This window comes from Elephas maximus, chromosome 25 (assembly GCF_024166365.1).
Source record: "Elephas maximus indicus isolate mEleMax1 chromosome 25, mEleMax1 primary haplotype, whole genome shotgun sequence".
NCBI classification, from domain to species: domain Eukaryota; kingdom Metazoa; phylum Chordata; class Mammalia; order Proboscidea; family Elephantidae; genus Elephas; species Elephas maximus.
Window position 1 is genome coordinate 42,775,878 of NC_064843.1, and position 21,288 is coordinate 42,797,165.

At 52.2% G+C, this 21,288-nt stretch overlaps 1 protein-coding gene across 7 annotated transcripts in view; it reads left to right on the top strand.

The window, feature by feature from the left end:
• Positions 1-394: 394 nt before the first annotated feature.
• Positions 395-21,288, top strand: part of SMOX (spermine oxidase) — a 50,961-nt gene continuing 30,067 nt past the window's right edge. For 3 of the 7 annotated variants that reach the window (XR_007515461.1, XM_049869910.1, XM_049869905.1), the window contains exon 1: positions 395-571. The gene's annotated coding sequence lies outside the window, so the exon portion shown is untranslated. Of the gene's footprint in view, positions 572-1,289; positions 2,235-6,673; positions 7,040-7,160; positions 7,900-21,288 lie in introns of those variants that run through there. The other 4 variants (XM_049869907.1, XM_049869908.1, XM_049869906.1 and 1 more) reach the window with 4 other exon arrangements.

Below are 21,288 nucleotides of genomic sequence, written 5' to 3' on the forward strand. Positions count from 1 at the left end.
GGAGAGAGGGGGTGTCCCCTTCCCTTCTAAAAGACACTTCCGAGCCCCTTGGGTAAGCCGAGGCCCCGGTCCTGCTTCTTACCGCCGCCTTGCAGACAGCCTCGGCTGTACCTTACGCCCAGCACAGGGCACGCAGGACTGGGCTAGCTACTATTCTTTTGGGGAATAGGTGGGGAAGTTTGGGGCCCAGCGGGAGTGGCTAGCTTAAGGATGGTGAGCGGGGCCCAGGTGGGGAGTACATGGCCGGGTGTCAGCAGAGGGGACACCGCAGTCCCGGGCTTCTGCGGCTTCCAGCTTCCCCGCCCACAGCGGGGCGGGCCGGGGCGGAGCTTGGCGCGGCTCCGCCCAGAGGCGGAACAGGGGCGGGGCCCGAGCGGACCAGGCGGGGGTGGGCCGGGGACGCGAGGCGGAGCGGGGCCCCACACAGGCCGCGGCGGCTGGCTCGGGCCCCTACGGTCCCAGCGGCGGCTGGAGGAGGAAGCCAGGCGGCTGGAGGAGGAGGGGAGGCGGAGGAGACCGAGGCTGGAGCACCGCTCGCCGTAGACTCACTTCCCCGGCTCAGCAGGGAAAGGTACCGCGCGCCCCTCTCTTGTTCGCGGCCCACCAGCCGTCGCGCCGGCGCTGGCAGGGGCTGCGGCCCCCGCCGGAGTGGTGAGGGGCCCGGAGCGGCCCCTGAGGGCTCTGCTGGCCCCGGGCTCTGGCCGCCAGCGCGGCGCTCGGGCCGGACACTGGGGTGCGCGGCTTTCCCGGAGACTCGCCGAGAGCGGTGGCGCCAAGCCCCCCTCGCTCCCTTGGGGGAAAGCGATGGTCTGGCCCGGGGCAGCGGTGGTCCCGGGCTGGCCGGCGTGAGCGCCCCAGGGTGGAAGGCAGACCGGTCCCCGAGCGGTGCGTGCCGGAGGGGAGCGCCCGGTGCGCCCGGCGTGCGCGCTCCGTGGGCGCAGACAAAGCCGGGCGCGGGTGCCCAGCGACGACTCGGGCAGCCCGGAGGGTGCGCGCTGGGGGAAGAAGAGGAGACTCCGGGGCGAAAGCCGGGACGCGAGCAGAAGCTGCGTCGCCTGCGCTCGGGGCTCCAGGCGTCCGAGTGGTCTCCTTGGAGGCCCCGGCAGGGTGGGGAGCAGCTATCTTGGAAAGACCAGCCAGGGGCTCACGGGCTGCCCCGGGCTTGGCGGGAGTCAGACTGGGAAAAGGGTAGGGTGTGTTTGAGTACTGTTTTTGGGGGAGGGGCTGAGGAAAGCCACAGTTCTGGGGTGGGGGATGGGTCTCGCTTAGAGTGGGTGAGGGGCCCACGGACCCCCTTGGTGTTTGCAGCAGGAGGGGCACTGCCTGATGGGATGAGCGCGTGGCTGGCGTGTATGGTGAGACGTGGTTGTTTGCAGAACTTGCCATTGGTGTCACATCCCATGACAGTCCTTGGGGAGGGCAACTTGTCAGTGGTTGGAGCAAGCAGCAAGGCAGCAGGTGCCCCGGGGGTCATTGGGAGTGAGCATGAATGGAGGGGGCAATTGGGTGTGCATCTGAAAGGTATGCAGTGAAGGCCTCCACCTCTGCCCCCTTCTTATTTTGGGGGAAAGAAGCGCCCAGTTCCTGCCACAGGCGCGTACCTGCACTTGGACTCCAATGTGGGATTCACCGTTCCCCATTCCTCAGTTACCTCTCATCTCTCCAGTGTTACCAGTGGCTTCTTTTCCCCTGGATCATTCCAAACAGTGTAAGAACATCTGCTACCCCACACCTCTATTTTATAGCTCTACTTTTTGACCACTCAGCCCCCTCCAGCCATGGCCTCACTTCTCCACTTCTTTTCATAGCCAGACCGCTCCAGATCCCTCCAGCTCTTCAGCCCACTTGTCCTGGCTTTGGTCCCACACTTCCCTGAAACCAGAACCAATAGCCTCTTTTGGCTTCTCCTGGTTTCCTTCCTCCCTCCCTGGCTGCCCCTTCTTAATCTGCTTTGCCAACAAAGGCTTCACCCAACTAAATGTTGGAGGGCCCCAGGGCTCTGCCCTTGGTCCCCCCAACCCCCCACTTCCTTTCCCTCTACTTAGATAGCCCCCTCCAGCTCTCATTCATTTTTGTGATTTTCAAAATCAAGGATTAATTTACAAACACATTGATTTTAAATGTACATCATTTTCATTCTCATGATTTTTGAACAGGAAATTTTATCTCCAGCTCCAGCCTTTTTATTCCAACCACCCATCTGATGATTTGTGGTGTCCTTGGATGTCTCATAGGTATGAAAAATGTAATATGGAGGAAATAACTGTCTTAGTTTTATCTAGTGCTGCTATAACAGAAATATCACAGGTGGATGGCTTTAACAAATAGAAACTTATGTTCTTAGAGTTTAGGAGGTGAGAAGTCTGAATTCAGGGTGCCGGCTCTAGAGGAAGGTTTCTCTCTCTGTCCCTCTGGAGGAAGGTCCTTGTCTCTTTGAGCTTCTGCCCCTGGGTGATTTTCTATGGCTTGGCATCTCTCTTCCCTCGTCTCTGCTTCTGCCTTGCTTGTTTAATCTTTTTTTTTTTTTTTTAATATCTCAAAAGAGATTAACTCAAGATATACCCTACACTAATCCTGACAGGGAAGCTGGGGTGGCGTAGTTGTTAAGTGCTACAGCTAACTTAAAGGTTGGCAGTTCAAATCCGCCAGGTGCTCCTTGGAAACTCTATGGGGCAGTTCTCCTCTGCCCTATAGGGTTGCTATGAGTCGGAATCCACTGGATGGCAACAAGGTTTTAGTCCTGTCACATTAACATAACAAAGACAACCCATTCCCAAATGGGATTATAACCACAGATATAGAGGTTAGGATTTGCAACACCTATTTTGGGGGATACAGTTCAACCCTTGATGGCATTCTCCAACAAGATCCTTCCCAGGTGTTCCCCTCTCAGTAAATGACCCATAAACCCTCTACCTTTAATAATAGGACATCAGGTGACATCAGTTCCCTCCTTTCCTTCTCTCCCCATGTTCAGTCCAACAGCAAATCCTTTTGGTTCTTTCTGCAAAGTTCTTTATCTCAGGCCTGTTCTCTTATGCCTCTGACTCCAGGGCTGTCACCCCAGGCTAAACCACTTTTGTGTCTTGTCTGAACTGCTGCAGTAGCTGCTAACTCCTCTCCCCATGTCTGCACTTGCCCTCCTCTGATCCAAGTTAAAAGAGCAGCAAGAATGATTTAGAAAAATATACGTTAGATCATCTCACTCCTCTAAAAGCTGATGCCTTGGAATAAAATGAACTTGGAATAAAATCTCATCCCCTGGGTCATGAGACCGTCCATGATCTGTCTGCCGTAGACTTCCCCAGCCTCAGCCTGACCACTGTCCGCTTTGTGTTCTCCCTGACAGCCACACCAAATCACTTCTGCCTCTTAAACATGCTAAGGGTTTTCCTGTCCCAGGGCATATGCTACTGCTGTTCCCTCTGCCTGGGATACTCTTCCGGGCTCCTCATCTGGGTTGAGGCAGTGTCTTATCTTTATAGTTCTCAGCTTAAATATGTTGTTGTTAGATGCCCTGGAATTAGTTCCGACTCATAGCCACGCTATGAACAGAAACACTGCCCCATCTGCCACTGTGTCAATCTAATGCCTTGAGGGTCTTCCTCTTTTTCGATGACTCTTTACAAGCGTGTTGCCCTTCTCCAGGGACTGGTCCCTACTGATAACATGTCCAAAGTATGTGAGACAAAGTCTTGCCATCCTCACTTGTAAGAGAATTTCTCGCTATACTTCTTCCAGGACAGATTTGTTGTTCTTCTGGCAGTTCATGGTATATTCAGTATTCTTCACCAACACCATAATTCAAAGGCATCAATACTTCTTTGGTCTTCCTTATTCATTGTCTAGCTTTTGCATGCATATGAAAGAAAAAAAAATTTTTTTTTTATGCATATGAGGCGATTGAAAATACCATGGCTTGGGTCAGGCACACCTTAGTCCTCAAAGTGACATCTTTGCTTTTTAACAGTTGAAAGAAGTATTTTGCAGCAGATTTGCCCAGTGCAATATGTTGTTTGATTTCTTGACTGCTGCTTCCGTGGGCATCGATTGTGGATCCAAATAAAATGATATCCTTGACAACTTCAATCTTTTCTCTGTTTATGATGTTACTGCTTATTGGTCCAGTTGTGAGGATTTTCATTTTCTCTATGCTGATGTATAATCCATACTGAAGGCTGTAGTCTTTGATCGTTATCAGTAAATGGTTCAAGGTTGTTTCAGCAAGCAAGCTTGTGTTATGAGCATATCACAGGTTGTTAATGAATCTTCCTCCAATCCTGACACTGTTTTTAATATAGTCCAGCTTCTTGGATTATTTGCTCAGCATACAGATTGAGTAAGTATGGTGAAAGGATACAACTCTGATGCACACTTTTCCTGACTTTAAACCACACGGTATCCCCTTGCACTGTTCAAATGACTGCCTCTTGGTCTATGTACAGGTTCAGCATGAGCACAATGAAATGTTCTGGAATTCCCATTCTTCGCAATGTTATTCATAATTTGTTATGATCCATACAGTCAAATGCCTTTGCATAGTCAATGAAACACAGGTAAACATCTTTCTGGTATTCTCTGCTTTCAGCCAAGGTCCATCTGACATCAGCAATTATATCCCTCATTCCACTTCCTCTTTTGAATCTGGCCTGAGTTTCTGGCAGTTCCCTGTGGATGTACTGCTGCAACCGTTCCTGAATTACCTTCAGCATAAGTTTACTTGCATGTGATGGTAATGATATTATTTGATAATATCTGCATTCCACTGGACAACGTTTCTTTGGAATAAGCACGAATATGGATCTCTTCCGGTCAATGGCCAGGTAGCTATCTTCCAAATCTCTTGGCATGGACAAGTGAGTGCCTCCAGCGTTGCGTCCGTTTGGTGAAACATCTTAATTGGTATTCTGTCAGTTCCTGGGGGCTTGTTTTTCACCAATGCCTTCAGTGCAGCTTGGACTTCTTCCTTCAGTACCACTGGTTATCGATCATGTGCTACCTCCTGAAATGATTGAATGTTGACCAATTCTATTTGGTACAGTGACTCTATCTATTTATTCCTTCCATCTTCTTTTGATGCTTCCAGCATCTTTCAATTTTTTGCTTATAGAATCCTTTGATATTGCAGCTTGAGGCTTGAATTTTTTCTTCAATTCTTTTAGCTTGAGAAATGCTGAGTGTGTTCTACCCTTTTGTTTTCTAACTCCAAGTCTTTGCACATTTCATTGTATGTAATGCTTTATTTTGTCTTCTCGAAATGCCCTTTGAAATCTTCTGCTCACCTCTTTTACTTCATCATTTCTTCCTTTTGCTTTAGCTACTCTGCGTTCAAGAGGAAGTTTCAGAGCCTTTTCTGATGTCTACTTTGGTTTTTGTTTTTCTTTTCTGTCTCTTTAATGACCTTTTTGCTTTCTTCATGTGTGGTGTCCTTGATGTCATCCCACAACTTGTTTGGTCTTTGGTCATTAGTGTTCAGTGTGTCAAATACATTATTGAAATTGTCTCTAAGTGCAGGTGGGATATACTCAAGGTCAGACTTTGGATCTCGTGGACCTGTTTTAATTTTCTTCAGTTTCAACTTGAACTTGCATACGAGCAGTTGATGGTCTGTTCCGCAGTCAGTCCCTGGCCTTGTTCTGACTGATGATACTGAGCTTCTCCATCATCCATTTCCAGAGATGTAGTCAATTTGATTCCTGTGTATCTCATCTGGTGAGGTCCATGTGTATAGTCGCCGTTCACGTTGTTGAACAAAGGTATTTCCAATGAATAAGTCATTTGTCTTGCCAAATTCTATCAAATTGTATCTCCTGTGTCGTTTCTTTCACCAAGGCCGTATTTTCCAACTATCGATCTTCATTGTTTCCAACTTTCACATTCCAATCACCAGTAATTATCAATGCATCTTGATTGCATGTTTGATCAATTTCAGACTGCGAAAGTTGGTAGAAGTCTTCAATTTCTTCATCTTTGGCATTAGTGGTTGGTGTATAAATTTGAATAATAGTCATATTAACTGGTCTTGCTTGTAGCATGTGGATATTATCCTATCACTCACAGCATTGTACTTCAGGATAGACCTTGAAGTGTTCTTTTTGACAATGAATGTGATGCCACTGAAATGTCAGTAGCATAGTTTCTAGTGTCACGGCAACACACAAATAGTATGATGAACTGATAGACGAGTGGTGGAGCTTAAATATACCTTCCTCAAGTTCCTTCCCCAGCCATCCAGTCTTGGCAGAGGTCTCCACCTCGCCTTAATTTATCATAGCACCTGGCTTACTTTCTTCGTTAGATTATGCCAGTCCGTAACTCTTTCGTTTGTCTGTTTACTTGACTTTGTCCTGCCTCTTAAGGATGGAAACCTCTGCCCACTGCTCTATCTGGAGCGTCTAGCACAGTGCCTGGCTCAGGAACTCTTGAGCCAGGTGAGAAGGTTGGGGCTGGCTGGGCAGAAAGAGGTGGGTGTTGCAGTCAGCACAGGAGCCCTGAAAACCTGAATTGACCCTGAGGATTTTTATTTTCTTTCCACAAAAGCAGTTGTGCAAGCTGCCGCAAGAATCTGACGGGGCCAGTGGGATGTGAAAGAGGAAAGTGGAGAAGTTGTGGGTGGCTTGACGGCAGGGGAAGCTTGGGGGGCTTGGGGAATGTGGAGTCAGTGTGGGTCACAGTGGGTTGGGGGTAAATAATTCCCTTTGTTCTCTTTGGGGGAAATCTAGGCTGGGTGAATAGAAGGGTGTATATGTGTGTGTGTTGAGGGGTGGAGGATTCCCTAACTCAGGAGGTGGTGGTGGCCTGGGCAAGCCAGCCTGGCGAGGATTTATTTTAGCCCACTCCCTTGGGTGACTGCTGGGTGCCCAACCCTGGGGTTTGGGAGTTGAAGAGGAGGAGGAAACTGGAGCTGAGGGGTCTCATGGTAGACCCTTGCCCTTTCCACCACGGCTTTCCCTGTTTCCACAGAGGAGGCAGCCAAGAGAGGGAAGGGAGCCGGGCCCTCGGAAGGGGGACCAGCGATGGGCTGAGGTAACGCTATGAGGTGAGAGCTGGAAGGAAGGGCTGTGTGTCCAGACCTGGGGCTGACATGCCTAGGAAATGCTTTGGGCAGGGATGGGTGGGAGCCAGAAGGCCATTCCAGGTTGGGGAAATCAGGGGTTGGGGAAATAAGGCAGAGGGCTAGGGACAGACCCCCTAACCCGCTGCTGTTGAGTCAATTCCGACTCACAGTGACCTTAAAGGACAGAGTAGGACAGAAACCCATAAGGTTTCCAAGGAGCGGCTGGTGGATTCAAACTGCCGACCTTTTGGTTAGCAACCAAACTCTTAACCACTGCACCACCAGGGCCCTAGAGGCAGACCAGGGCCCTGGTATACTCACTCACTTTGTACCAAGTGTTGTTCTAAGGACTTAGCAAATATTTATTCCTTTAATCCTCTTAACAGCTCTATAAAGTAGGTCTGATTCCCATTTTACAGATGGTAAGACTGAGGCACCCAGAGGGTAAGAAATTGCTCAACGTCACACAGCTAAGTAGTGACTGAGCCAGGACTTGAGACCAGGCAGCCTGGCTCCAGAATCTATGCTCTAACCCACTGAATTCTACCGCTTCTCAGGCCTCTCAGATACACACCAGCTGAAGGCTTCTTAACAAACAGATGGCTTTTCCTGCCCCCCAGAGATGCCTGGCCTTGGGACTGGGGAGGTAGGAAAGAAGTCTGTCCTCCACAGGCTTGAAGGGGGAGCCTGGGTTTCTCTGCTTCATGCCCCATTTTTTTTTTTTTTTCTCTTTCAGGAGGGGTTCCAGGCCCCAGGCCAAGTAGTTGGGCGTTCTGCACACATGGGAAGTCTCCTGCTTCTAGTGTGAAAACAACTCCCTGTTTGCAATGTCATCAACCCATGTGAGATGGGTTTAGCCTTGCCCTCTTCACCTACTTCTTAAGACCCCAGCCTCCCTGGGAGAGGAGAGAGAGATCAGAGAGGGGCCGAGGCTTGTTTGGGATTCCATCTAGAATGTTGCCAGGTGGTGCTTCAGGCTTGGCCTGGGGAAACCTGGCTTCCCCGAGGGTCTGGGACCTAGATAGGGGTCAGAGTAGGGCTGGGGCCAACGTGGGAGCAGAGCCAGGGAGGGTGGTAAACAGAGAACTGGGATTTAAGAGCAGTGTAGTGCCCTTTGCTGTTGGCCCTGTCCTCACCTCTTTTTGTCTGTCCGTAAAATGTGATGGAGGTGGGGCTGGGACCTTTTCCTTTGCTCCCTAGAGGCTGTGGAGACCAGGGAACTCCTGAGGCTACAAGCTTGAGTGCTTTCTCCTTGCTGAGCCAGGGAAAAGGAGTGAGGATTCCCTGGGGGTGTTAGCCTGAGGAGGTGGGCCAGGAAGGGAGGAGGATGTGGCAGGCTGCCTAGGGAGGGGTTCCTGTTGGGGCCTGAGGATACCTCTGGGCAGCGGACATGGCCTCCCAGGGGCCTGGCCAGCTGGCCCAGGAAGGGTTTGCTGACCACACAGGGCTGGGTCTGTTTCTTCTAAATTCTGAGCCCCAGGTTTTAGGGGAATCTGCCCATCTATCCCAGCAGATCCTTCAGCCCCCAGGAGGAGAGTGAGGCAGGGTGGGTGAGCATTCTCTTCTGCATTTCAGGAAACTGAGGCACAGGAAAAGCACATTGCTGCTGGAAACTCACCAGACCCCATGGCGCTCCCTTCTCTGGCAGGGAAGCATAAAGCCTTAAGTCCTTATCTGCTGAATTGAGGTAGAAGGCTGTGGCAAAGCCGGAGGGCGGCAGCCTAGAGCTAAGGGTGGACTTCTTGACAAGTAGACGCTGGGCCTGGTTAGCTGCAGGTGGCACTTGGCATCTCCTTCCTACCCTGATACTAGGAGCCACTGAGAATATAGGGCCCAGTCCCCTTTTCCAGGAAATGAGAATTAGCCACACCAGGTATGCTATAACGAGGTGCAGTTCAGACCAGCTTCCTGGAGGAAGTGGTTCTTGGAGACAGTCCTGAAGTCCTGTGCCTTTGGCTGACAGAGGAGAGGATGGCATTTCTCAAGGTGGAAGGGGAGCCCCAGCCTGCATAAGTGAGTTGAAGCCAGGTTGGAGAGGGTCATAACTGCCAAGCTGCTGAGCCTGGACCTCAGAACTTCTGGACTTCATGAGGCCCCAGGGAGACATCCCAGGTTATAGGTCATGGGTGCAGTGACTTGATTAGAACAGTGCTTTGTAAAAGCACTTCTCAAACTCTTATGTACACACGAATCACCTGTGTAGCTTGTTGAAATGCGGGTTCTGATTCACAGCAGGTCTGGGGTGGGGCCTCCGTGTCTGCATTTCTAACAAGCTCCTGGGTTATGTGATGTTCCTGGTCCAGGGGCCACACTGTGTAGTGAAGATTTAGATCTGCCGTTGCGGGAGCCAGGCAGGTGCAGGAACAGGTGCAGTTCAGGTTGGACCCGGAACAGGTAAAGGGGGCCATCTCGGCTCCTGTGGACTACATTGGGGAAGGTGGTTGGGGGATACCTGTGTGAGGGCTGGGGTGGGGCACAGGTGAGGCTGGGGGCCAGGGCAGAGAGGCATAGAGGCAGATGGGTGTGTGAAGAGGACCAGAGATGCAGGGCTGCTCTGCTGGGAGGTGGCACTGGGTGAGGGGCCTCTGGATCTCAGGCCTCAGCCTCAGAACACGGGCCTGATTTCAAGAGCTTGTGACTGTGAGGCGCTTTCGAGACCATGGGGAGCTGATTTGGGCAACCGTGCCCCAGGGCAGGCTGACATGCAGACAGCATGCAGGGCACGTTATCTCTGCCCACAGCTGAGCTGGACGCTGTGGGGAGCCAATCTGGGGTCAGCACCCTTCCTGCAGCCAGGGCAGGGCCAAGAAGGGTGGGGAAGCAGCTGATTCCAGCCCCACCCATGGCGTCCTCTCTTAAAAGCCCTCAAAGTCTCCTGAGCTGCGGAGCTGTTGCCCCCAGTGTGTGTGGTGGTCCTCACCCCAGCTGGGTGAGCCCTCGTGGCTGCCGTGAATGGTTACTTGCGCCACCGTCAGGGGCTTACCCCACTCAGATCACCTTCTCACCTTCCTGGGAGAGGGGAGTCCTGGATGCCTCACTGTGCTGTGCCCCTGGCTGGGCCTCTACAGGCAAGTGTCTGCTTCCCTCTGAGGCATGAGTTTCCTCATCTGTAAAGTGAAGGGGTCAATCTCCTTTCTGGGGGGCTGGGTGTGGGTTACAGTGTTTGTTGGGTATGACACTACTATAGCTTCCCGAGTGGCATCTTAGACATTGTAGTTCTGGTTTAATGTGAAAGCTCGCATGCCGGGGATGGAGTAGAATGAACAGTCTGCATAGACAAAGGAAATGTCCAGCTTGCTTTGGGGGTCTCCTGAGGTTCCTGATGCAAGAGCCATTGCTCTCTGAACTGTGCATGGGCTCAGAGGAGATCTGAGGGTACCAGTCAGATGGAGGGGGTAGCAGTCGGCTCACCCAAAGGAGGATGGGAAGGGCATACACTGCCCCAGACAGCGCTAAGAGGGGCTGGCATGCTCTCAGACTGAGCTCCCCAAGTGCCTCACCAAAAACCAAACCCCTTGCCTTTGAGTCAATTCTGACTCATAGTGACCCTATAGGACAGAGTAGAGCAGCCCATAGGGTTTCCAAGGCTGTAATCTTTGGGGAAGCAGACTGCCACATCTTTCTACCATGGAGGGGCTGGCGAGTTCGAACTGTCAGCCTTTCAGATAGCAGGCAAGCGCCTAACCACTGGGCCACTAAGGCTTCTAAATACCTCACAGACTTCCTAAAAGACACGGCCAGGCTGAGCCAGTCACATCCTGCTTTGATCTTTGCCATTGGGCCAGGTTGTACTGAGGGGGACAGGAGGGGGTGGCATTTCTCAACGATGATGCTGAGAAACCTGATTCCCACCAGCAACTGTGGGTGGTTGAAGATTTCAGAGGACAAATAAGGGTAGAAACTGGAAATTCACTCCATCACCCTGTGGGAGATTCAGAGCGCATGTGAGAGAATTAAAGGCTCTGACAAGTCCTGTAGAAAAGGAACCGTTCAATGTTTCCCAAACAGTTTTGACCATGGAGATCTTTTTCGGAAGACTTCCTAATAATATCCCACTGACCAGGAAAACACACTTTGGGAAGGGCTGATGTGGAAGGGTGCAACTTAACAGGAGACCATAAACATGGGGGATGTGTGGGGCCAGAAGTGCAGGGAGGGATGGCAGGATGGATGGCTTCCTGGGGGAGGTGGATTGGTGGGACGGGCTGTATTCGAATAATCAGTGGAAGAAAAGGGCACTGTAGAGGGAGGAACGGTCTGGAGGGGATCTGGGCCCAGAGGCAGCCCTGGGTTTTTGAGTTCACTGGGTGGGCGAGAAAGGGACCTGAAGGGCTTGTCTGATGTTCAGGACCCAACAGTTGCTGGGCCTGGGTCTTTGGGATCCTGGGAGGGCCTCTGACCCTACACCTCCCTGCAATCGTCTTGCTCTAAAAGTTCTCACTCAGCCTTTCATCAAAGAGGCAGGGTTGTGATCTCTGGGCAAGAAGCTAAACCTCACTGTGCCTCAGTGTTCTCATGTATACAATGGGCAGAATATTACCTCCCTCTTAGGACCGCTGTGATGCTTGAATACCTGTTGGCTGCTCTTACTAGTGTGACAACATGGCTGGAGGTGGTGTCTCCAGGAGAAGCCTGGGTGAGGGAACAGTTATCCTGGGTGAGGGAAGCACAAAAGCCAGCAGAGAACAGCATGAGGCTTGGGGTGGGATCCTAATTAGACCAGAGCCATGCACAGAGGAGGAGCACTGAGGGCCAGGGTAACCAGGCTGGCTTCCTGGGGGAAGTTTGGACAGAAGGAAGAAATTACGGACGACTCTGGCCCTGTGGTCCTAGCCTGGGTGTGGGAGTCAGAGGATATGGTTGGCTGGGCATAGGTAGTGAGAAGGGGACAGGTAGCCTGAAGGTGGGGAGGAGGAGGCAGTCACCTGCCTTCATTCATTAGGCCATGGGGAGCCATGGAAGGCTTTTGAGTAAGGCAGTGATGTGATCAGAGCAGTGCTTTAGTGGAAAACGTGGCAGGGGTGTGCAGCAGCGGCAGACTGGGGGGGTCAGGACCCTCCCCCCATCATGCATTGGGCTTCCTCACAGAACAGCTGTGGCCCTTCATGGCTCACGACGTGGGGAGGGATCAGGTTGCTTACATGACCCTTATCCCCCAATTCTCAGATCTGAGTCATTTCCCCCAAACATGAAGAATCTCACCCATGTAGCCTTCCTGGAAGCAGTGCTGGTGTCGCAAGCAAGTGCAGGGGGTAGGAGGGGGCGAGCATCAGGGCCCCTGCTCCCTTTCCCTCCCCTTCCCTTCCTGTGGCTGGCAGGACAGTCACTGAGGCTACCCTGCCGTGCCCCTTTCCGCACCTCATTTCCTCTGAAGTGTGAGGACTCTTTGTTCTGACCAGGACCTTGGCTGGGGGCAGGGGGCGTGGCATTTCAAAGAGTGACCCAGGAGATGGGGCTGATGTGGGTGACACAGGCCTTCAGGGAGGCCCTGACAGATGAAGCTCAGTGAGTTTTCTTACCCAGCCCTAGCTAAACTCTTGTGTCCTCCTTTGCCTGTTTCTTCTTCAAACAGGAGGGAGCCCAGGCCTTTCCTTGCACTCTCTAAATCAGGGGCTGGGAAGATGGGGATAAAGAAAAGCATTTGGGTTCAGCCAGAGCAGGGCGGCCTGGCTGGGGGGGGGGGGCGGTGCAGCTATACAGCCTCCCCTCAGTCCAGATTCCTTTATCCTCTGACTCCTTGCAGGGAGGATGGTAAGGTGTGATGTAAGACCAGGGGAAAAAAACATTTGGAAATGCCTTGTAATTTATTATAAGACAGAACAAAGAACCTAAATGCCCTCTGCCAACTTCGTGCCAGGCTCTGGCAGACACATAGTTCCTTTCCTCCCCCCATGACCCCATGAAGCAGGAGCTGTGACCCCATTTCACAGATGGAGACACTGGCAAAGCCAGCAAATGGCATGACTGGGTCTCAGACCAGGAGCACCACGTCCAAAGCCCTTTCCTCTCCTCACGTTACCCCATTCCCCTCAGAGTTTGTCCCCAAACCTTCAGCCATGCTTGCCCACCTACAACCAGACCTCCCAAACCAGCTCAGCTCAGCTCCCCACACTCCCGATCCCAGGCAGGCTGACAAGAGGTGGACCCCAACTCAGCTCAACATTAGGATGACATGCAAGGAGGAGATACCCAGGACCCCAAATGAGCAAACCTTCTTAGAAATTCTGCAACGATGCCTTTAGATGTTAAACACACACATCTCTTTTATTCTCCTTTATTTTGAGATATTAATTTGAAAAGTCATACGCAATTAATGCGCAAGTTTTAAGTTACTCTGAAAAGGTTTGGGATTTAAAAAGTAACTCAAGGGAAGACAAGGAACTTGGCTCCTTTGTTGGATTTAAAAAAAGGTAAGCCACTAAGTCTTAGTATCTTACTAAGGGAATTTTTATAGCACGTGTGTGTCAGATGGCAGGTTATGGACCTTCTCTGAACCTCAGTTTCCTTCTCTGTATGATGGGAGTACTGGGATGAAGTGAAATACTGCACACAAAGCACTTGGCACTGCACTCTGCACCTAAAAAAAAAAACAGCTCAGCAAAAAAAAAAAAAAAAAAAAGCGATGGCAATGATAGAATTACAAGAAGGAACCTTTCTTGATTTCAAAAGCTGGTGAGTTATTAAGTCTCTTTTTGAACTCAACAATAAGGCTTGAAGAATATGTTTATTGTCCAAACTCAGTTTCTTAACTCCGTAGGTGTTTTATGGATTAAATCACTGGTTTCGAGCTCAGGGCCCACGTGCGTGTTTTGAAATGAACAAAGCTGGCTTTTCAGACCTAGTTCCAGTTCTTGCCTGGGGGGCGGGGGTCCTACCTCAAGGTTGAGCTTGATGGAGAGCTCTTGATTGGGTGACCCTGCGCATTTGTTAGGAGACCGTGGTTAAACCACCCTCAGTCCCAGGGGGAGAAAACCTCAGCCCAGTCAGTGACTGGAGGGAATTATGAGTTAGCTGCTCCTTGAATTCCCTTTTGTGCTGGCAGAAGCAATTAGACCACTGTCTCTGCCTCCATAAATAGTGGAGGAAACCAAGGGTGAAGGGCTGTGGCCTGGCATAGTGTAGTGCCCAGCAAGCCCACAGCTCACCCCACGAAGCACCTGGCCAGGAGGCAGGTGGCCTCCTGGGTGGCAGCCCCAGGTTTTGGCCGTGCAGCTGGGGTGAGCCACCAGGCTTTGGGACGACTCCTGCCAGCTCCAAGTGCCCGGCACAATGTGTGCAGTGTCCGTAAGTAGGGAGGGGCAAGACAGGAGCAGTGCCAGCAAGGGCAGTCTTCGGGCCTGCCGACCCGGGAGGCGGAGTGGGGCCTGAGAATTGGGGAAGAGGTAGACAAAGAGAGATGAGCTTAGTGTTGCTTGGTCCTGCTCAGCCCTTCACTCTGTCCGTGTGGCCTCCAAATATCTGTGAACCTCCTGAGCCTGTTTCCCAACCTGTAAATGGGCACCAGGTGTTTGTGAGAATTCAGTGATGCAATGATGCAAAGTAACCAGTGCAGGACCTGGCACAGGAAGGGCTCAATACATTTAGGTTTGTTATGGAGTTTATCTGATGGTTGTGGCGCAGTTTGCACCCAGCTACTGCCCTAAAGATTGGTGGTTTGAACCCACACAGTGGTGCCACAGAAGAAACGCCTGGCTATCTGCTTCTGTAAAGATCACAGCCAATAAAACCCTATACAGCAGTTCTACTCTGTCACACACGGGGCTGCCGTGAGTTGGAACTGACTCCAAGGCAATGGGTCTTAACTGGTGGCTTTTTTTTTTTGATGTTTTCCTTTTGTCATTTTGTGATCATGCAGGCCACCTTCACTCTGTAATAAACTGTGTTGTGTGGGGGCCATAGGACCGACAACTTTGCTGGGAAAGAGTTTAAAGTGGTGGAGACGCTGCTCCCACCCCAAAAGACGCTGCAGCCTGGACCCCTGCAAGCCCTGGATGGCTCTGGAGACTTCCCTGAGGGCCGTGGTGTCCCTTTGTGGGCAGGGAGCACAGGTTCCAGGCTGGGCTGAGTGGTGACCCAGAGGCTCAGGAGGCAGGATAAGGTGAGGGCTCCCAGGAGACCCCCTCCTCCCTGGGGCTGGAAGCACAGTCGGCTTTGTGCAGAGACACGAGGGGCCACCAAGGGGGAACTGTGCCCAGTGGAGCTTCTCACAAGCCTCAGTTCTTGAAAGTACTTTTGGAAGAGTCAGTGGAAAGTGCCGAGTGGGCCGTTCTCCTTCACCCCAGAACTGTGAGGCTGCGGCTCATAGCAGGGAGAAGGAGAAGCCCCTGGTGGTGGGGGGCACCCCCTCATCTGCCAGCTCACACCTTCCAGGCCTCTGCTGAATGGTGGGTCTCTGTGCATGGTGGTCAGGCCAGGCCATGCTAGCAGGTGGTGCCTGATGAGGTGAGGCAGGGTGGGGGCTGTGTGTGTGTGTGTATGTGTGTGTGTGTGTGTGTGTGTATAGCACCTTGCTGGGTCCCCCAGCAATGGCAGGTGGCCTAGGAAGGCTTTCCCAACTCTGGTGATAGCCCTGAGGAAAGAACTGGCCTCTGGAATCAGACCCTGCAGGGGCAGCTCCCACTGCTGGCCCTGGATCAAAATATTGGGCTTCTGTTTCTCCTCTTTCCTACCTCACAAGCTTGCGATGGAGGGCAGAGGGGCCAGCCAGTTGACACAGTTAGAACTTGTCAGGGTTTGTCCCAGCGATGTCATGATGGCCACCCAAGGCATCCTGACCCTGCCCTTGCCCTCACCCCCACATCAAGTCATTCAGCAAGTCCCAGGAGGTCACTACAGTTCTTCTCTGGTCCCTCCTGCCTCTGTCACTTCCTCTGTTCCAATGCCACCTCCCCAGAGAGCCCTTTAGGACCTCCCTATGTGGAAAGCCCCCTCACCCTGCTTTTCTTTGTGGCTCTTATCACCCCTGGGTGTTACGTCCTTGAGAGCAAGGCTTTTGGGGTAGTGTCAGTAAACATTTTTGAATGAACGAATGAAACACCCGTCCCTCCCTCCTCCCCCCCCAGGGTGACCTCTTGGCTCCACTTAGGCCTCATTTTCTCTGTTATATCTCCTCTGTGTTTATCTTCGGTTTCCTCACTACCTGCCGAACCCTAGGCTGGAATGCGCCCCCACTCCATGTTCTCTGCTTTACCATGCAGTTCGGATACCTCCTCCCACCCCCAAGATGCCCTGTGCCCCCGGCCTTCTCACGGCTCTGCATCTGGCAGGACATGCTGGGTCTGCAATGCCTGCACTGTTTGCAGAGTGACTGTGACTGTCCTGCCACCCCTCTGCCATTCTGCAGAGGGATGGGATGCCGACCGTGGGGTCTGTCTCTCTAGAGAGCCAGGTCATGCTGCCAGCTCTTCTGGGCGTCCCGCTGTGGGCGCTTAACGTGTGGGGCTGACTTGCCAGCTCTGGTGAAGCTTGGGCGCATCCTCCACGCCTGGAGGGTGTGCTCAGGTGGGGCTGGGGAAGGCCCTGTGTGGGCGCGGGAGGACGTGGCAGTGACTCCCAGGCTCGTCTGCTCCGTGGTGGCAGCCACAGCTGTAGAGGGAGGGCAGGTGAGCGAGGCCATGTGGGGCTGGGCTTCCTGGCCTTTCCAGGGGCTCGAATAGTGGGTTCAGAGAGAGCCAGCAAAGTGCTAGCATTTTTCCACGAGTCGAGGGTTAATCTTGTAAAAGGAGCCTCTGAGCCTTTGCACGTGCTGTTTCCTCTGCCAGGAGTTTTTTTTCCTGTCTCTAGTGGAAATCTTTGCCAGCTCTTCTCCCCACCCGCATTAGGTGTCCCTCCACTCTCCTCCCACCCCATGCACGATCACAACCCTTATCACTGCCTGTTTTACCCGTAGTTAACTGGCCATGAGTTTAATCCATTGCTGTGTCTCATGGGTCTAGTGCATTGCCAAGCAGGCCTGCATCTTAGGGAAGACAAATACAGGCTCCCAAGGATGTCTGACTAGGAGTTAGGGCCCATTAGGGAAGGAGCAGTGCCATGGGAATTCCCATTGTATAGATAAGGAAATAGGCTTGCCCAGGGGCACCCAGAGCTAGACCCCACCCCAAGCCCTGGGTCCTTTCTTCTAAGGGCTCAGTCTGGTGGCAGAGATTGGGCCCTGAGCAGGCCTTGGGGATGCAGATAGAAAGGGAGGGGACGTGGATGTGAGCACCGTGGTGCACCACTGAAGGCTGGCAAGGGGCATGTCAGTCTTAAGGGGTATGATAGGCATACAGGAATGTGGAGGGCTTTGGGTAGTGGGCAGTGGTGAGGGAAGGGGCATAGAGGGAGAACCCCTCCCTTCTAGCCTAAGCCCAGGGTGGGGGAACCTTGGGCACTGCCTGGCCTCAGTGCTCTCTCTGCCTCCTTCTTCCTGGCACAGACAGGTCTGGGTATCTCTGGGCTCTTCTGGAGCCTGCTTTAGAGCACTGGTTCTCAGCCTTGGCTATGCGTTAGCATCATGTTTTTAGCTGCCGTTGAGTCGGCCCCTGACTCATGGTGACCCCAGCACAATGGACCAAAATGCTGCCCATCCCCATGAGCAGTGGTGGATCAGACCGTTATAATCTATGGGGTTTTCACTGGCTGATTTCTCTAAAGCAGATTGCCCAGTCTTCTGAGGAACCTCTAGGTGGTCTTGAGCCACCAACCTTTTGGTTGACAGCCAAACGTGTAGACCGTTTGTACAACAGGGATTCTAAAACAACAATAAACATGTATTATCCTCACAGCTTCTGTGGATCAGGAATTTGGGAGCAGTTTGGATAATTCTGGGAAACCCTGGTGGTATAGTGGTTAAGAGCTATAGCTGCTAACCAAACAGGTTGGTGCTTCGAATCCATTAGGCGCTCCTCGGAAACTCTGGGCAGTTCTACTCTGTCCTGTAGGGTTACTATGAGTTGGAATTAACTCAATGGCAATGGGTTTTTTTTTTTTTGGATAATTCTGGCTTGGGGGTCTCTCATGAGATTGTAGTCAAGATGTTGCCTGGGGCTGCAGTCATCTGAAGGCTTGGTTGGGGCTGATGGATCCACTTCCAGGGTGGTACTCACATGCCGGGCAAGATGGTTTGGCTGTTAGTGGGGAGGCCTTAGTTCCTTGCCACGTGGGCCTCTCCACTGGGTTGCTTGAGTGTCTTCATGACATGGCGACTGGCTCTACCCAGAGTAAGCATTCCTAGAGAGCAGGACGGAAGCAACAGTGCCTATTATGACTTAGTCTTGGAAGTCACACTCTATTATTGCTACAATATCCTGTTGGTTGTATGGGCCAGCCCTATTCAGCTTGGGAGAGAACTATCCTAGGACATGAATGATAGAGGCAAGGATCATTGAGGGCCATCTTGGAGGCTGGTAACCACACAGACGGGCCTCTTCCTGCTCTTGTAGCATCACAGCCCTTGTCTGGTAGGTCTTCTGTTCTTCCCTTGTCACTAGACCCTAACAGTGTCACCACTGTGGGTTGGGATGGTTTTCCCTGAAGTCTGGGGGTCCTGCTCTGGGGTTGTCCTTCAGGAGGGTCTGTGACTTCTCTGTTGGCTGGGCTTTTCCCTTCCCCACTCATATCTGGTCTCCTGACCCACCCTCCCTGTGCTGGTCTCAACTAGTGTGCAGATTTGGGCCTGCAGGAAAATATAAGAACCACTTTCGCTACCTGGAGCCCTGGTGGCGCAGTAGTTAAGAGCTTGACTGCTAACCAAAAGGTCAGCAGTTTGAATCCATTAGCCGCTCCTTGGAAACCCTGTGGGGCAGATCTACTCTGTCTTATAGGGTCACTAGGAGTTGTTTGTTTTTTTAGTTTATTGTTGCTACATGCCTGGCTCTGGGCTAAGCATTCCACGTGTATTATCATACCCAACCCTGTGAGGCAGTACTCTTTTTATCTGCATTTTACTGATAAGGAAACTGATGCTTAGCTCGTTCATCTAGTAAGTGGTAAGGATTAAAACCACTGGTATTCAAAAACAAGTATCTGACCCCAGGGCTTGTGTGAAAACATGGTGCTATACACTGTCTCCAAAGGAGGGAACTGTTTATCAAGCTGGGTAATCAAGAGAAATGTAAGTGCATTTTTGTGATTGCGCATGCGTGTGTGTGTGTGTGTGTGTGTGTGAGTGTGAGAGAGAGAGAGAGAGAGAGGTCTCTCTGGGATTACCTGAGGGCCACGATGATTTGGGCACCTCAGAACAGGTTTGATACCTTGGTTTTAAGGCTGGTCTTCTCTCTATGGATCCATCTCAGTTAGGAGACTTTCCTCCCAGGGGTGTGGGTGGATGTGAACACCATCTCTTATTGGCCCTCTCCTGCCAGTGGCTTGGTCTGCTGTCACCAAGGGGAGTCTTGCAACAAGGTGGTCACCAGAGCAGTGACCAGCTCTGTGATTTATCTTACACCTCTCTTTTTTTTTTCTCTCTGGTTGATGATTTCCTAGAGGGGGATTCACAGTTGGGGTGTCAGGTCTTGCTCAGAGGGAGGGAATGCAGGCCATGGGGTATCACCTTGAGAGCTGCTAGAGGGAGCCACGGTGAAACTTGTGCCTTTAGGACTCTGCCTGGGTCTCTGGAGGCTGGCAAACAAGGTTGGGGGTCAGGTTCTATCACTGAAGCTAAGGGCTACTGTCCCCATTTTACAGATGAGGAGACTGAGGCTCAAGTGCTAATGGACTTTCCCAAGACTACACTGCTTAGGGACAGAGGATATTGTCTTGGCAATTTTGTCTTCTCCAGGAACACCCAGGAGTGGCATAGTCATCAGACCCCTGGACCTTTCTTTGGGCGGAGAGGGCATGGGGCACGCCTACCTCTGGAAGATCTTGGGGTCTGCCCAGCTTACAGAGAGGTGATGGCCTGTTTGACCAGAAAGGACGTCTGTGCGCACACACACACCAAGATGGGAAACCGTGGAGGAGCCTGGGGCTAGAGATAGAAGCTGATCTGGTGGGTCTGGCTCCAGTTTTGAAGGGTTTGTTAGAGATGTTCAGAAGCAGTCGTGGCCATCACCTGACCCACTGTTGGAGCGTGATCCACAAGCTCGTATTTCCTGAAGTTGGGATTTATAGGGTAGGGTTTGGATAAGGGTGTTGGGATGGGGTTGCAGTCAAGTCCCAAGCTCTGCCCTGTTTCTCCACCTGAATTTCTCTCTCTCTCTGCTCCTATCCCCATCTCAGCCCCTCCTGCTCAGCTATTGTGAAGGAGGCCCTTAGGGGAGGTGACATCAGGGGACACAGTCATCCAGGACCCCAGCAGAGCTTATGCTTATCAGAAAGACCCTACCCTTTCTCTGGCTTCTTTTCATGCTTTCTGCCCCTCCTCTACCTCCAGTTTGGCGTCTAGCCCGGGTCTGGGGCAGGTTGTCCCCTAGGTCTGTCCCTGCTATAATGGCTTTTCACATCCATGAGGGCTGGGGTCCTCAAGCAATCTGGGTGGTCTGTACATCTGTCCTGCCTTTTAGGACATCAGGGGAGGTAAGGGGCCCAGAGTGCTCACCTCTTCAGATATGCCTCCCTGTCCTGCCCACCAGTGCCTCTGGGGGCTGTGTCTGTGGCTCACCCCTCTTCCCCTCAATCTGCTGGGTCAAGGGCTGCCTCTTTCTTTGCAGTGCTGGCCCACCAAGGGCCTGGCTCTCCCCCTTTTTTTCTGAAATAGGCTTACGAAGCCTTTTAAAATTGTACTTTTAGGGACTTTACGTGTTGTGGGGAAGAGAGAGGGTAACGAAGACATTGTTGAAGTCTCCTAGGTACCAGGAAGGAAGGTGGGGCCCCTCAGAGCCTCTTCCGCACCTTGGCCCGTGAAGGCCAGAGAGTGTTTCTGGAGGGGAGGGTCTGCGAATGAGGCACCACACCTTTTCTCTTTCATGAGCTGAGGGTTAGCCGAGAGTCACCGCTCTGACACCCCCTAGGATGGACAGCTGAGTCAGGGTTGGGGGGCTCAGGCTGAGTCAGTATTGGGGGTCAGGCTGAGACAGGGTTGAGGGTCAGTCAAGCACAGGCTGTGGGGCAGTCTGATGTCCAGGTCAAGGTCCAGTGTGATAATAGGGTTGGGGTCAAGGCTGAGCTGTGGTCTGATTTTGGATCAAGACTGAGTCCTTCTCCAAGAGAAACCCAGCTCTGGGCCCAAGAGAAGCAGCTCTGAGTGCTGCACTGATCTCTGGGGATCTTCCTCCCTCCTCCTCCTCTCCTTCCCCTCCCAGGTGGCCCTT